The following is a 13,602-nucleotide window of genomic DNA, read 5'->3' on the forward strand; positions in this document are numbered from 1 at the left end:
GTGTATTCAAGTCTTTCTCTTTTAGATTATACAATCCATTAGATGCATTTCTTCATATAAAATAGATAACATGACTGTCTATATTTAAAATAATTAAATTTTCTAATATTTTGTATTTTAGGAGGATAAGAGATTTTTGTAGGGTGACTAGAAGAGTTTCTAATCTATATAATTAAGAAAAGGGTAAATCTGCAGTACTTTTTTCTTAGGTAACAATGTTGGCTGTACATTCATTGCTTGATTTAATTAAATTACATCTTACACTTATTTGCTTGTTGTATAAAAGATGTTTCCTCTTGTTTACAAACCAAGAATACTGACTTGTAGCCACATGACATTAACACTTTCTGTGCCAATGAACATAGAAACTATATTCAACCAATCTCATAAATGTGGGTGCAAATATATTTCTAAAATTTGGAATATTAAAATGGGTCAATCTGTTTTGAAATATTTTACTAAAAATACTTATCAATAAAATTGTAGTCCCATTGTTTTCTAATAACATAGAACCAGTTCATAAAATAAAGCAGTCTTTCTAATCCACCCTGATGAGCTCTGTCATTGCTTTAGATGAAGAAAAGACAGAAAATACTGTAGTAATTTGGGTTGGACAATATAAAGCAGTGGTCCCCAATGCTGTGCCTGCGGGTGCCATACCACCCACCGGGGCATTTATGTGCGCCTGCCTATTGCCCAGCAGGGGAGAGAAGCCGCAGCCCCGCGCCTGATGGGGATAGAGAACTGAGGTTACGGGCACGGTGTTCTCTGTTCCCAGCAGGTGCCAGGCCCGCCTGGTGCCCAGCAGGGGAGAGAAGCTGCAGCCCCGCACCTGTCAGGGACAGAGAACTCTGAGGCTGTGGGTGCTGGTGTTCTCTATCCTCGTGCCTTCTCTCTGGCTTCTCTCTGAATTCATATATTATGTAATATTAAATATGTTTTTTGTATTATTTAATGTACAAATACAAAATAAGCCTTGAAGAATTGTTGGCGCCCACCACGCTCTTCTGAAAACATGAATGTGCTACTGGCCACAAAAAGGTTGGGGACCACTGATATAAAATAATCCCATAATGTAAACTGTACAGACAATATAAATGCTGTAAACCAATAAGAAGCTAAACAATATAAAGTGTACAGACTAATATAGGGTGAAATCCTGGCTTCATTGAGGGGAGCTTAGGGGGAGCTTATTTACTTGATTAGGACCACGATTTCAGCCTTAATATATAGCCAACATTGCAGAAATGTATGTCGTCATCTTGTGGTTTCACTACTCATGGTGAGTTATCAGTTCTTTCCTCACTCCTTTGATAAACATAGCTCACTTTAATCTTAAATGCATTAAGGGCCTAGTCCTGCAAGGTGCTGAACACTCTTGGCATTCATTAAAATCAATAGACATTCAAGGCACTCAGTACATCACAGAAGGTGATCAGCACCTGGCAAGATCTGTACCAGTATTTTGTATAGGTGTACACACTGTACCATTAAGCACACACATTTTACCATATATCAGCAACTGGCATGTATCTCATTAGTGTGTGACTTTATATGGTATATGTTATGTTTATTATATAACAATGTACAATAGACTGCAACTAATTGCATTTATTTAAACTGTTTCAGAACTTTGAGCAAAATTGTGCTCAGCTCTGTACAGAATGTAGAGAAAACCATTCCTCTTCAAAGAGCATACAGTCTATACAGTAGATAGTTTATAGTTACACGAGATAAAAATTGCCTTCAGTGATAGAAAATCTCAATGTGGTGTAGATTTTCCTATTTTATTAAAAACACCACACTTTTTAAGATGGCTGGATAATGAGGAACTTCATAGAGTTAGTGAATTTAAAAAAGACAGGAATAGTGCTTATCAGTGGAAGATATCCCTCCCAAGTTTTATAGGTCATGTGACTGAGAGGGAACTGGCATCTTTAGGAGTTTACTGTTGCTTACTATGGCTCCAATTTTGGAAAACACTTAAGAATATGAGTTATCCTGTTGAAGTCAATAGGATTATTCACAGGTTTAAAGGATTCGCTGAATCAGAGTGTGTATTTCCCCTGAACTCAAGCAGGAACTCCTTCCTTCATGTGGTTGTTCATTAACTGTTCTCCACTCAGAATAGGAGGAGGATAGCAGGTTGTTGTCAATGGTTGATGAAATAAGGAAGTAGCAGTTGAAGTCTCCCAAAAATGCAGGTCAACTCTGACCCTGACTAAGGGTGAGGGGAAAAAGAGATGCCTCCCCATCCCAGCGCCAAAAGCCTAAAATTCCCACTAGGTTCCAAAAGCCAAAACTGTCTCCTGCCTTCTTCCAGATTCAGAAGCTCCAGCTGCCTACAGAAAGTTGCCAAAACCTCCAACTTCCCCTCTGAATTCTACAAAACAGATAGTGTCATTAAAAAAATTTACTGCACATTGAAAATCTGAGAGTAGCATAAAATACATTAAATTTACTGTCAAAATTAGTAAATGGAAGAATACAGTAATGATTTTATTAGGTATTTTCATATTTAATTAAAGACTTCCATTTTAATATACTTGAAGCTGCCATTGAATTTCCAGTTTGCTTCATAAAATCATCGGGTTAGAAGGGACCACAAGGGTCATCTAGTCTAACCTCCTGCCAAGATGCAGCTTCAGAAATTTCTGGTCTACAAAGTGAACTTTTAAAAAGGTCCTCACTGAACAGGGCATGGAATCAAACCAGTTTTCTACAAGAATTGGTATTTCATTATCAATTGTCATTATTTTATAGGAAGGCTATCTGTGTGCTAGGAATAATTCTTGATTCCCCATGTCACTCATCTTCATTCTATAGAAATTAAGAAAGAAAATTTCATTGCTTTGCAACATCTCATCAGGAATTTTTGTCAGCCCCTTATATAGTGATGGTAAGGGCTATCTTCTATGATCAGTAACATTTCATATATTTTGTCATTGATAAACCACATGGAGATTTTTTGCTGATGGTCTGGCCTTCACAAATCCGAATTCATTTCATACAGTACCAATAATTGTGTGACATTTACAGTACCTGCATGTAGGTAATTAAGAATGTGTAAGATTTCCACATATAATGTCCATTAATTGTGGCATTTTAGTGTGCTCAGGCAAAGCAAGTGAATAGTTAATGGATTTTACTGTACTTGAAGCAGCAGTGTTAGGAAGGTATCTTGGGAAGAAATTTGTCCTGGAATGGGATCATTTTACTTGTATTGTCTAATGCTTTCATCACATGCTGGACAAGGAAAAATATATTGATTATACCACTACATGAGAAGTGTAGAGGGTACTGCTGACATACCAAATGTGGAGAATTGCATATTTGTAAGTAAAAATGCAAAAATAAAGCACCATATGTTGTCTTTGCTGTGGTGATATATATCTTTTAGACATATGTTAGCTCTTGGAATACTGAATGCTCTCTAGGTGAGGATTCTAAGATTGCTCAGTTTTAGAAAGATATTTTTGTGTATGTTTTGGGTAAAAGCCAAAACTCCAACAAAATAATTTGAGCCAAAAATTAAATGGACAACTTGAAACAATCAGCATAGATCATTTTGCATCTAGACACACAGTAATGAAAGACATCATTAGAGTATCTGTCATGCTTTTCAGCATCTTTTTTTTTTTTTCAGTCTATAATGACCACCTTCTCAACTGGTATGAGATGCATGTGCAGAATGCACAAATTTACACACCCATATTTCCATGCACAGTTGTCACATTCACATTCAGACAGGGCACAGATCTAGACAACTAAAAGTTCATTTACAAATACAACTGGGGTAATTGTGTGCATAAATGTAGGCTTACAAGTGTGCATTCATTTATACACTACCTTTAAAATCTCTCTCTTAAATCTTTTGTCAATTTTTGTTTTTTTTCTTGACTGCGTGTGCATTGATGTGTTACTCAGGATGACTGGGCTACTTGAATTGAGAACAGAGCACTGAAGTATTTGTTATGAAAAAAGTATTAAAAATCACATGGACGTTTTAAACAATTAGAAAACAATTACCTGAAGATTAGTTTTTTGGTCTATCAACTTTGGACCCAGTCCTGTGGTTCTTAACACTAGTAGGCCCATTGATTAAATTATGACTTCTTATGTGAGAAAGAACTGCAAGATAAGGCCCTTTAACAGTGTACAGTGGTCCTCTGATATGTGTGTGTGTCAGGTATAACAGTTAATTGCATAACAATTCCCATGAGTGGTCACAATGAAGTTAATAGGATTACTGGGATGAGGAGAATGCTTTCCTAGTTGGGATACAGATGAAGAATTGAAATTCTACATTTAGTAGTACAGATTAAATTGCAAAAAGTTTGATTTGAGAGAAAACTGTAAGGTAGGAAATGTGTCAGGATGAAGGTATAAATAAAAATCTTGGCAGAGGAACAGTTCAGATAATTTTGGATTCGGGTAATTAATCAGAGATTAATAATAGATAAGCAGATATCCAATCTTTGGGTTGAATTGAAGGTACTCACCAGTAATGGTCAGCATGAAACAAGATAGTGCTAATGGAAGTTATGTTTATGCCACTCATTATCCAGTATATAACTGTGTATTTGTCTTAAAGAGATAGTTGCATTATCATGTTTCTCCAACCTTGGCAACAAGGACCAATGAAAAATATCCAGTCCATTTAAAATTAAAAAAAGAGAGAGAGGTCTTTCAGAAATAGATTGCATTGGGGAGGGTGTCATGGACTGCTTTCACATTATGTTTTCACTGAATGTTGTTTGTTAATGATTTAAAAAAATAGTCTTAAAAAGTCTAGTTGTTTGGTTTTTAAATCTTAAGCTACCTATCAATTCTAGTTTTCCTTAAATCGATTTCCATTACAAGATCATTATTTTCTTCAGTCCACTAACTGGTTGATTTACTTTAACATAACATCTTTTGCGTTATCTTTATTTTGAAAGATCTGAGTGACACATTTCACTGTTAAATTAAGCATTCTCAGACTATATACAGTTAGTGTGTTTTTTCCTCTTTTAAAATAGGCCATTTCAAAGCTTTTGGAAAAATCCTGGAGGTAATCGTTTTATAAAGGTTAAAGTCAATTTTTGCATATCTTAAAAATACAGCTTATGAAAGAGAATTCCTTTGTCCCAGTCTTTCTCACATTAAAGTCAATGTGAGTTTAGCCATTCACTTCAGTGGGTTCAGGATAAGGTCTGCTTATATTGTTTCTTATAAGGAGCTTCAATTTAATTTAATTGTATTATACAAAATAGGATTACTGACCCTTTCAATTCACAGGCATAAGCATAGTGAAGGGAGTTAAGACTTTCCATCACATTCTGTACCAGAAGACCCTATTCATTAAAAGTGTTTTATGGCCATTACACATGTAGAAGTCTACTGAGCAGAAATTTGGCGATACTGCTATTCCATATTAAATTTCTACTGAAAGTTAAGAGGTTTTGGAGGTTGAAACAAATTCTGCTCACCTTACTCTCATAAGTGAGTCTCTTTCACTTTGTTGGCACTGCATGTGTAAGTAAAGAGAGTTAGATTTGACAGTTATAAAAACCCTTCTTCCCACCTTCGCCCCAATTCATTGCAGTGGTGTCATTCATCTTCTAAGATCCTGTCATGTGAAAGATGATGTTCCCTCATTAATACAATTTGCAGTTCAGTCATTAATACAATATGCAATCCATAAGGATTGTCTTCATCTTCTGCCACAACTTAGTGGTAACGAAAGAAACAAACCCAAACTCCATTACAAAACAAAAATCTTTGAGTTCTTCGAGTGATTGCTCATGTGTATTCCACAGTAGGTGTACGTATTCGCCACATGCATTGGTGCTGGAAGTTTTTCCCTTAGCAGTACCCATACTGCGGGAGCACCGCGGCGACCCCTGGAGTGGCACCTGTATATCGCGCTATAAGGGGAGCCACAGGCTCCCCCCACTCTCAGTTCCTTCTTGCCGCCAGTGAAGGTAGTCGGAACTTTGTGCTCCAGTTCTGCTGCAGCCCTTCTTCTCGATCTTAGTAGTAGCGTTCATGGATCATTCTTCAGTTGTTAGAGTGGGCTCGGGGTATGCCCCTTGCCCCAGGCTTCAAGTCGTGTGACTCCTGTCGCCGTTCTATGCCCAGGAGCGACCCTCATGCTGAGTGTCTTTGCTGCCTGGCTGAGACTCACATTAGCGACCATTGCAAGATCTGCAGGTCATTCAAGCCAAGGACCAAGAAGGAGAGAGACTTTAGACTTCGAGCTCTCCTGATGGAGTCGGCACTGGCCCCAACGCCGGTACACGGATCGGACTTGGTGCCGGCCGCCGCATCGTCGATACGTAGCAAGGCCCCTTCGACCAGTCGGCGCCGCTCTCCCTCCAAAAAGCAAAGGAAGGGCCCGGCCTTGCAACGATGCCACGATAAGGATAAGGGGGAGGCTGGTCCCACTCTGGGCAGCCCTCGGTCCCCCCCGGGCTCAAGGCCTCCAACTCGCATGGAGCGGAGCAGCCCGGTACTGTTGGCTCAGGCATCCCCACCAGTATGGATGCCGTTGACACCAGAGGCAATGCAGGCTGCGAAGGACATTATGTCCCTGCCCGTCCCGAGCGCACAACCGGGAACAGGGCCCAGGGCTCGAGGCAAGCCTCCATTGGGTGCCCACCAGACCTCTCCAACCAGCCGCAGTTCCCACTCCGAGGATCGCACCCCACACCACTCGGCGCGCAGCGGTCATTCGTCTGGCAGCTTCCACCCACCCTCGACTCTGGCCAGACTGTCCAGGCCACCGTTGAGACAGGAGTTGCGGGGGCCCTCTACGCCGCCTTCCAGCGAGCGTAGGCACCGAGACAGGCACCGGGAACACTCACCTGCGAGGCGTGGGTACTGAAGCTGCTCTCAACGGGACAGATATCGTCGTTCCCATTCCGGCTCCTGCTCGACTAGATGTCACGCCCGAGGCTCTCCCCAGGACACCTCGTCCTCAGGGCACTGGGCTTCGCATCACCGTCACGGGTACCGAAGCAGTTCATTGGGTGGGTACTGGTCCTCGACGTCCAGGTCCCGAGGGAGACAACGTCACAGGCACCGTTCTTACCGCTCCCAGGGCACCGAGTGTTCTTCGGCAACCTTGGCCTCGGCACCCGGCCACCCATCCTCAGTCCATGCCGTTCAGCTGGGACACATACTGTCATCGGGCACTCAGCTGGGCCAATGGCAGGGGACCCCGTGGCAAGAAAAGTGATGCCAGTGAGCACCGTGGCCACCGGTGCCAGCCCAGATCGGGGCGCGTTCAGTCGCCGGAGAGTCCCAGGCTCCATCGGTCTCATCCGGCCGCCCACAGGACAAGTCGGCGGGTCACGAGTCGGCAGACCTGCACACGGACTCTGATCTGGGGCTCGACGCCCCGGCACCAACCGAGGTGCTCGGCTCCATGTGGGCCCTCTCCCTGGCACCAGACGACACCATAGCGGCACCTCCACCATCATTCCCACAGGAGGACTTCAAGGCGCACCAAGACCTGATGAAGTGGGTGGCCTTCCTTGTGGTGATCACATCGGCCCAACATGTCTCGGAACTCAGGGCCTTAACCTCAGAATCCCCCTATATGGTTTTCCATAGGGATAAAGTCCAGCTCCACCCACACCCGGTGTTCCTTCCGAAGGTGGTCTCCGCCTTCCATATGGAGCAGAGCATCTTTCTCCCCGTGTTCTGTACTAAGCCCCACTCCTCTAATGAGGAACGACGCCGCCGCCACACGATGTGCGTAGGGCGTTGGCTTTTATCTGGATCGGACTAAGCCGTTCCAGAAATCCTCTCAACTCTTTATTGCCTCGGCCGAGCAGGCAAAGGGGCAGCCTATCTCCACCCAGCAGCTTTCCTGCTGGATCACCTCGTGCATACGCACGTGCTATGATTGTCTCCCAGTCTAGGGATGATGCCAGGTTTGGCAGGGCAGTACTTCGTCCTGAGCCACCGTGAACTCCTACCCACCTCCAACAGATATTGCTTGGAATCACCTACTGTGTAATACACATGAGCAATCACTCGAAGAAGAAAGGACAGTTACCTGTTCTGTAACTGGCGTTCTTCAAGATGTGTTGCTCATGTCTATTCCACACCCCACCCTCCTTCCCCTCTGTCGGAGTTGTCCGCCAAGAAGAAACCGAGGGTGGGGGGAGCCTGTGGCTCCCCTTATAGTGCGATATATAGGCGCCACTCCAGGGGTCGCCGTGGTGCTCCCCCAGTATGGGTACTGCTAAGGGAAAAACTTCCGGCACAGGTGCACGTGGCAAGCACGCACACCTACTGTGGAATAGACATGAGCAACACATCTCGAAGAATGCCCAGTTGCGGAACAGGTAACTGTCCATTTCTTTTCCACTAAATACAATTAACTAAGACAGAAAATATCATATTACTGCTATATAAATCCATGGTATGCCCACATCTTGACTACTGTGTGCAAATGTGCTCACCCCATCTCAAAAAAGATATGTTGGAATTGGAAAAGGTTCAGAAAAGGGCAACAAAAATGATTAGGGATATGGAATGGCTTCCATGTGAGGAGAGATTAATAAGACTGGGACTTTTCAGCTTGGAAAAGAGACGACTAAGTGGGGATATGATAGAGGTCTATAAAATCATGATTGGTGTTGAGAAAGTAAATAAGGAAGTGTTATTTACTCCTTCTCATAACACAACAAAGAAAATAACCGAATACCACTAGCTGTCACCTTCAGCCCCCAACTAAAACCTCTCCAGCGCATCATCAGAGATCTACAACCTATCCTGAAAGATGATCCTTCACAGATCTTGGGAGACAGACCTGTCCTTGCTTACAGACAACCCCCCAACCTAAAGCAAATACTCACCAGCAACCACACATCACTGAACAAAACCACTGACCCAGGAACCTATCCTTGTAACAAAGCCCGATGCCAACTCTGTCCACATATCTATTCAAGTGACATCATCATAGGACCTAATCACATCAGCCATACCATCAGGGGCTCGTTCACCTGCACATCTACCAATGTGATATATGCCATCATGTGCCAGCAATGCCCCTCTGCCATGTACATTGGCCAAACCGGACAGTCTCTACGCAAAAGAATTAATGGACACAAATCTGACATCAGGAATCATAATACTCAAAAACCAGTGGGAGAACACTTTAACCTGTCTGGTCATTCAGTGACAGACCTGCGGGTGGCTATCTTACAACAGAAAAACTTCAAAAACAGACTCCAACGAGAGACTGCTAAGCTGGAATTGATATGCAAACTAGACACAATCAACTCAGAATTGAATAAGGACTGGGAATGGCTGAGCCATTACAAACATTGAATCTATCTCCCCTTGTAAGTATTCTCAAACTTCTTATCAAACTGTCTGTACTGGGCTATCTTGATTATCACTTCAAAAGTTTTTTTTTTCTCTTACTTAATTGGCCTCTCAGAGTTGGTAAGACAACTCCCACCTGTTTATGCTCTCTGTATGTGTGTATATATATCTCCTCAATATTTATTCCACTCTATATGCATCCGAAGAAGTGGGCTGTAGTTTTGAATTAAAGTACGTTACATGCACCTATTTACTGTATTTCTACAATGTAAAATTTCAAAATGATTGTATAAAATTAAGTTGAAACCGAAAGTTCATACAAATGCTTTTCTGTTTGTTTACAGTTATTATTACCAGACTTTTGTTGTGGTTGAAACCTAATGCTACTATGCTGTAGACTCAGCATTGGCAACAACCTAGTAACTTTGCTTCAGGTCAGTTAATGGCCTTGTTATTACTCTGGGGTGTGCAACAAGAATGATACTCAACCCCTAAGAAAAGGATGTGTGGACTACCCATCTCTAAGAGCACATTCTTGTTGCTGATATATGGAGTAGAATTGGCTTACCCTTATGACTGGAGGTAAAGGTACCACTGTTGGAACAATAAGAGCAGAAAGGGATATATAAGAAAAAAGCCAAAATGAAGTAAAAATAATTATTTACCTCTCACTAGATTGATCAAAAGTTATATAATTGGAAAAGAATAGTCTGAGAACCCGCCCATCCCCAGCAAAAAGGAGAAGGTCAATCTACCTATTATGTATAAATGCGGTTCACGCTGTCAGCTAGTTATCATGACTTTGCTGATTTTCTGTATATGTTTTTCTTGAAGGATTGTTCAACTTCAGAAGAATACAGCATTGCTGCAGCATTACTGCCCCTGACTACTGCATTCTACAGAGTAAGTTTTTACTGGTTTTAATTAAGTTGATTACTGTTTTCTTATATATGTTTTCATTTATTTAGATCAGCAGTTCTGGGTCGGGACCCCAAAGTGGGTTGGGACCCTTTTTTAATGGGATTGCGAGGGCTGGCGTTAGACTTAGTGGAGCCCGGGGCCCAAGCCCGAGAAGTTCAGCTCTGGACAGCAGAGCTCAGGCTTCAGCTCCAGCACAGAGTGGCGGGGCTCAGGTTACAGGCCCTTCACCCGGGGCTGAAGCCTTTAGCCTTCCCCCTGCCTCGAGTGGAGAGGCTAGGGCAGGCTCAGGCTTTGGTCCCCCGTCCTGGGGTCGTGTCATAATTTTTGTTGTCAGAAGGGGGTTGTGGTGCAATGAAGTTTGAGAACCACAGATTTAGATCACTAAAAGGATGGAAGTGATGACAGGAGAAAACCTAAAAGGGAGGAAGCCTTCTGCCAAAGCCCATTGAAGTCAATGAGTGTCTTTCAGTGAACTTCAGTGGGCTGTGCATCAGGCCCAGAATGAGGGGGGATGATTGGCAATGGGGGTTCTGACTAGAGCAGAACAAATTGATTTTTCAGTTTGGCCAGCAGATTGAAAAATCAGAAAAAATATTCAGTTCATTTCCAAAAATATGTGGAATTTGTCAGCAAATCGGAAAAATCTATTTTGGGTTGTACAAAAAGTTTTATTCTGGTCAGTGTCATATTTATTGCCCAGGTCTACAGTTATCCAGTGGAAACACTGTGAGACTATGGAATTTGAAAGGATGATGATTTTCCACGTTTCAGACCTGAACAGAAAAACTAAGAAATCTGACTGTCACTTGCACAAACCAGATGTTGCTGCATAATAGAAAAAGAATTTTGTTATTCCCAGATCTAACCTTCAGGTTAAGTGACTGTCCCCGTTTTATGCCTCGTAAGACCCACATTCCTTGGCAAAAATGCAGAAGCAGTTTTTATTTTGGTTATATTTTTTATACAAAATTAAGATTTAATCTGTTTTTAAAAAATGTTGTTTAGTATGCCAGATCAGTAGGGGAGCTTTTGGAGGGTCTAAATACAGGGATTACATTTGGAGTTGGAAGATTAATAGAACTTTTAGAACATATTTCAACTTCTTTAGAGTCTTTCAGAATTTATACTGGACTGAAACTAATAGGTCTCAACCTCTCATGGGCTGTGTATGGGCATTCTTCCTAGGAAATTGGTACCTGTATATTTTTTAGACCCTTCTCATCCCCATTACTTGTTTGGTACTATTTCTGGAGAGCTGCACTGAGTCAGGCGCCTGGTGGTGGTTCTCCATTTCTGACTTTGAGGAGAGGACACCATCAAATACTGTCAGGCACTGCTTCTCTTCCTAGCCATTCCTAATGTTTGGAGTGGAGGTTAAAGCTATATGTAAGGTTGGGACTCGGCCAAGAGTGGCACTGGAATCGAGATCTGGGGACAGGTCAGGGTCAGAACCGAGATCAGAATCAGTATTGTATCTGGAAATCTGATGCAAGCCAGGGGTCAAAGCCAGGTGATCAGAATCCAGGGACAAGCCAAGTCAGTACTGTAGCCGGGGTCCATGTACAGGCCAAAGGTCAATGCCGGATAGTCAGCGTCCAAGGAGGATCAGAAAGCAGAGGCAAGGCTGCAAGCAGGTCAGTAACAGGGCTGGAGCAAGGTCAGAGTAGGGCAAGGACAAGACTGGAATGAGCTCAGGCAAGGCTGGGGAATACAGAGGAACATGATCAAGAGCAGGCTTGGAGTCTCAAGCGTCTGATGCACTGCGAGGCTGCAGGAGAGCTCCTGGTGGTATAGTGTTGTACAAACTGATTTGCAGCTCTGGTGGTGTCATAAATATAGAGAGAAGGGTAGCAACTTTTATGTATGCAGTAGCATAGAATCCCTCCTTGGCAGCTGTACTGAATTGCCTTACCTATAAGGGGTTTAACAGTTCAAATAACCTAGTTGGCAATTGACCGGAAGGACCAATGAGGAAAGAAGATACTTTCAAATCTGGGCAGGGGGGGAAGGATTTGTTTGTTTCTTCTCTTTTGTTGTTCCCTTTCCCAATGGAGGGAGAAGCCAAGCAGATACAACATCTAAAAATATACCTGGAATAATCCATCTAAAACCACAAAAATTGTAAGTAGGGCAAGAAAAATGTGTTTTGGCTTGTGTACATTTTTCCTATGCTACAGAGGTAGTTTTACTCCAGTTTTTTGTGACTGTAAATCTGAGCTCAGAGGGGAATCCTCTGTGTTTTAAATCTTTTATTACCCTGTAAAGTTACCTTCCATCCTGATTTTGCAGGTGTGATTCTTTTACTTTTTTTCTTTTAAATAAAGTTCTTTTTTTTTTTTTTTTTTAAAGAACCTGATTGATTTCAGTGTCCTGAAGACAAAGGGTCTGGTCTGTGCTCACATTGCTATGGCAATTGGTTGGTATATTATTCTCAAGCCTCCCCATTAAAGGGGGCAAAGGGGCTTGGAGGGATAATTTGGAGGGGATAGGGATTCCAAGTGACCCTTCCCTGAAAATTTTGTGTAAATCACTTGGTGGTGGCAGCAATACCAGTCCAAGGACAAGGAAAGGAATTTGTTCCTTGGGGAAGTTTTAACCTAAGCTGGTAGAATATAAACTTAGGGGGTCTTTCATGAGGGTCCCCACATCTGTACCCCAGAGTTCAGAGTGGGGGGGAAACCCTGACAGGCAGAGTTTGGGAAATACCTAGGAGTGGCGGTCCTCTGACTCACGCTGTGCGACAGGATAGGCTGCTTCTGCATGCCTAACGGCTGTCATTACAGGCTCTGTAGGAAGAGTAAATTAGTGCAGCTGAGGTATTGCTGCGTGCTTGAATGGTGACTCCCCACAGCTCTGTTGGAGGGGCAGGTGAGCAAGCAGCCCTGGTTTGGCTGCAGGTTTGCCTCACAAATACTGCTGCTCATCCTATTTCCTCACCTGAGTTTTCCTGTCAAGGACCTCATAGCTTATTGGATGGTAGGCTGAAAAATTCTCTCCTCTCTTCATCTGGGCTTCCCTTTATAGTGGCCCTAGCTAGAAGAATAAAAGCTTTCCAGATTCTCACTAGACATGTTGCTATCTGTGATCAGCCCAAAGGGACATACAAAATTCAAACTAAGCTAGGGAAAATTGTTTAGGGGATTTTTTTTATTATTATTAAAATGTATCCTGGCACACACACACTCGATTTGTTACTAGAACCAAATATATGTCATGGCTTTTCTTGCTATATTGCTTATCAGTGTTATTAACGATTCTTATAGGATAGATTTTTTTTTCTCATTATCTTATTTCTCTTCGGGAAAAACCAGTATAGAGGCCATTGGCATTCTAATTCTGTTGCACACATTTTGCTGA

The sequence above is a fragment of the Trachemys scripta genome, chromosome 4 (genome assembly GCF_013100865.1).
Source record: "Trachemys scripta elegans isolate TJP31775 chromosome 4, CAS_Tse_1.0, whole genome shotgun sequence".
Taxonomy (NCBI): Eukaryota; Metazoa; Chordata; order Testudines; family Emydidae; genus Trachemys; species Trachemys scripta.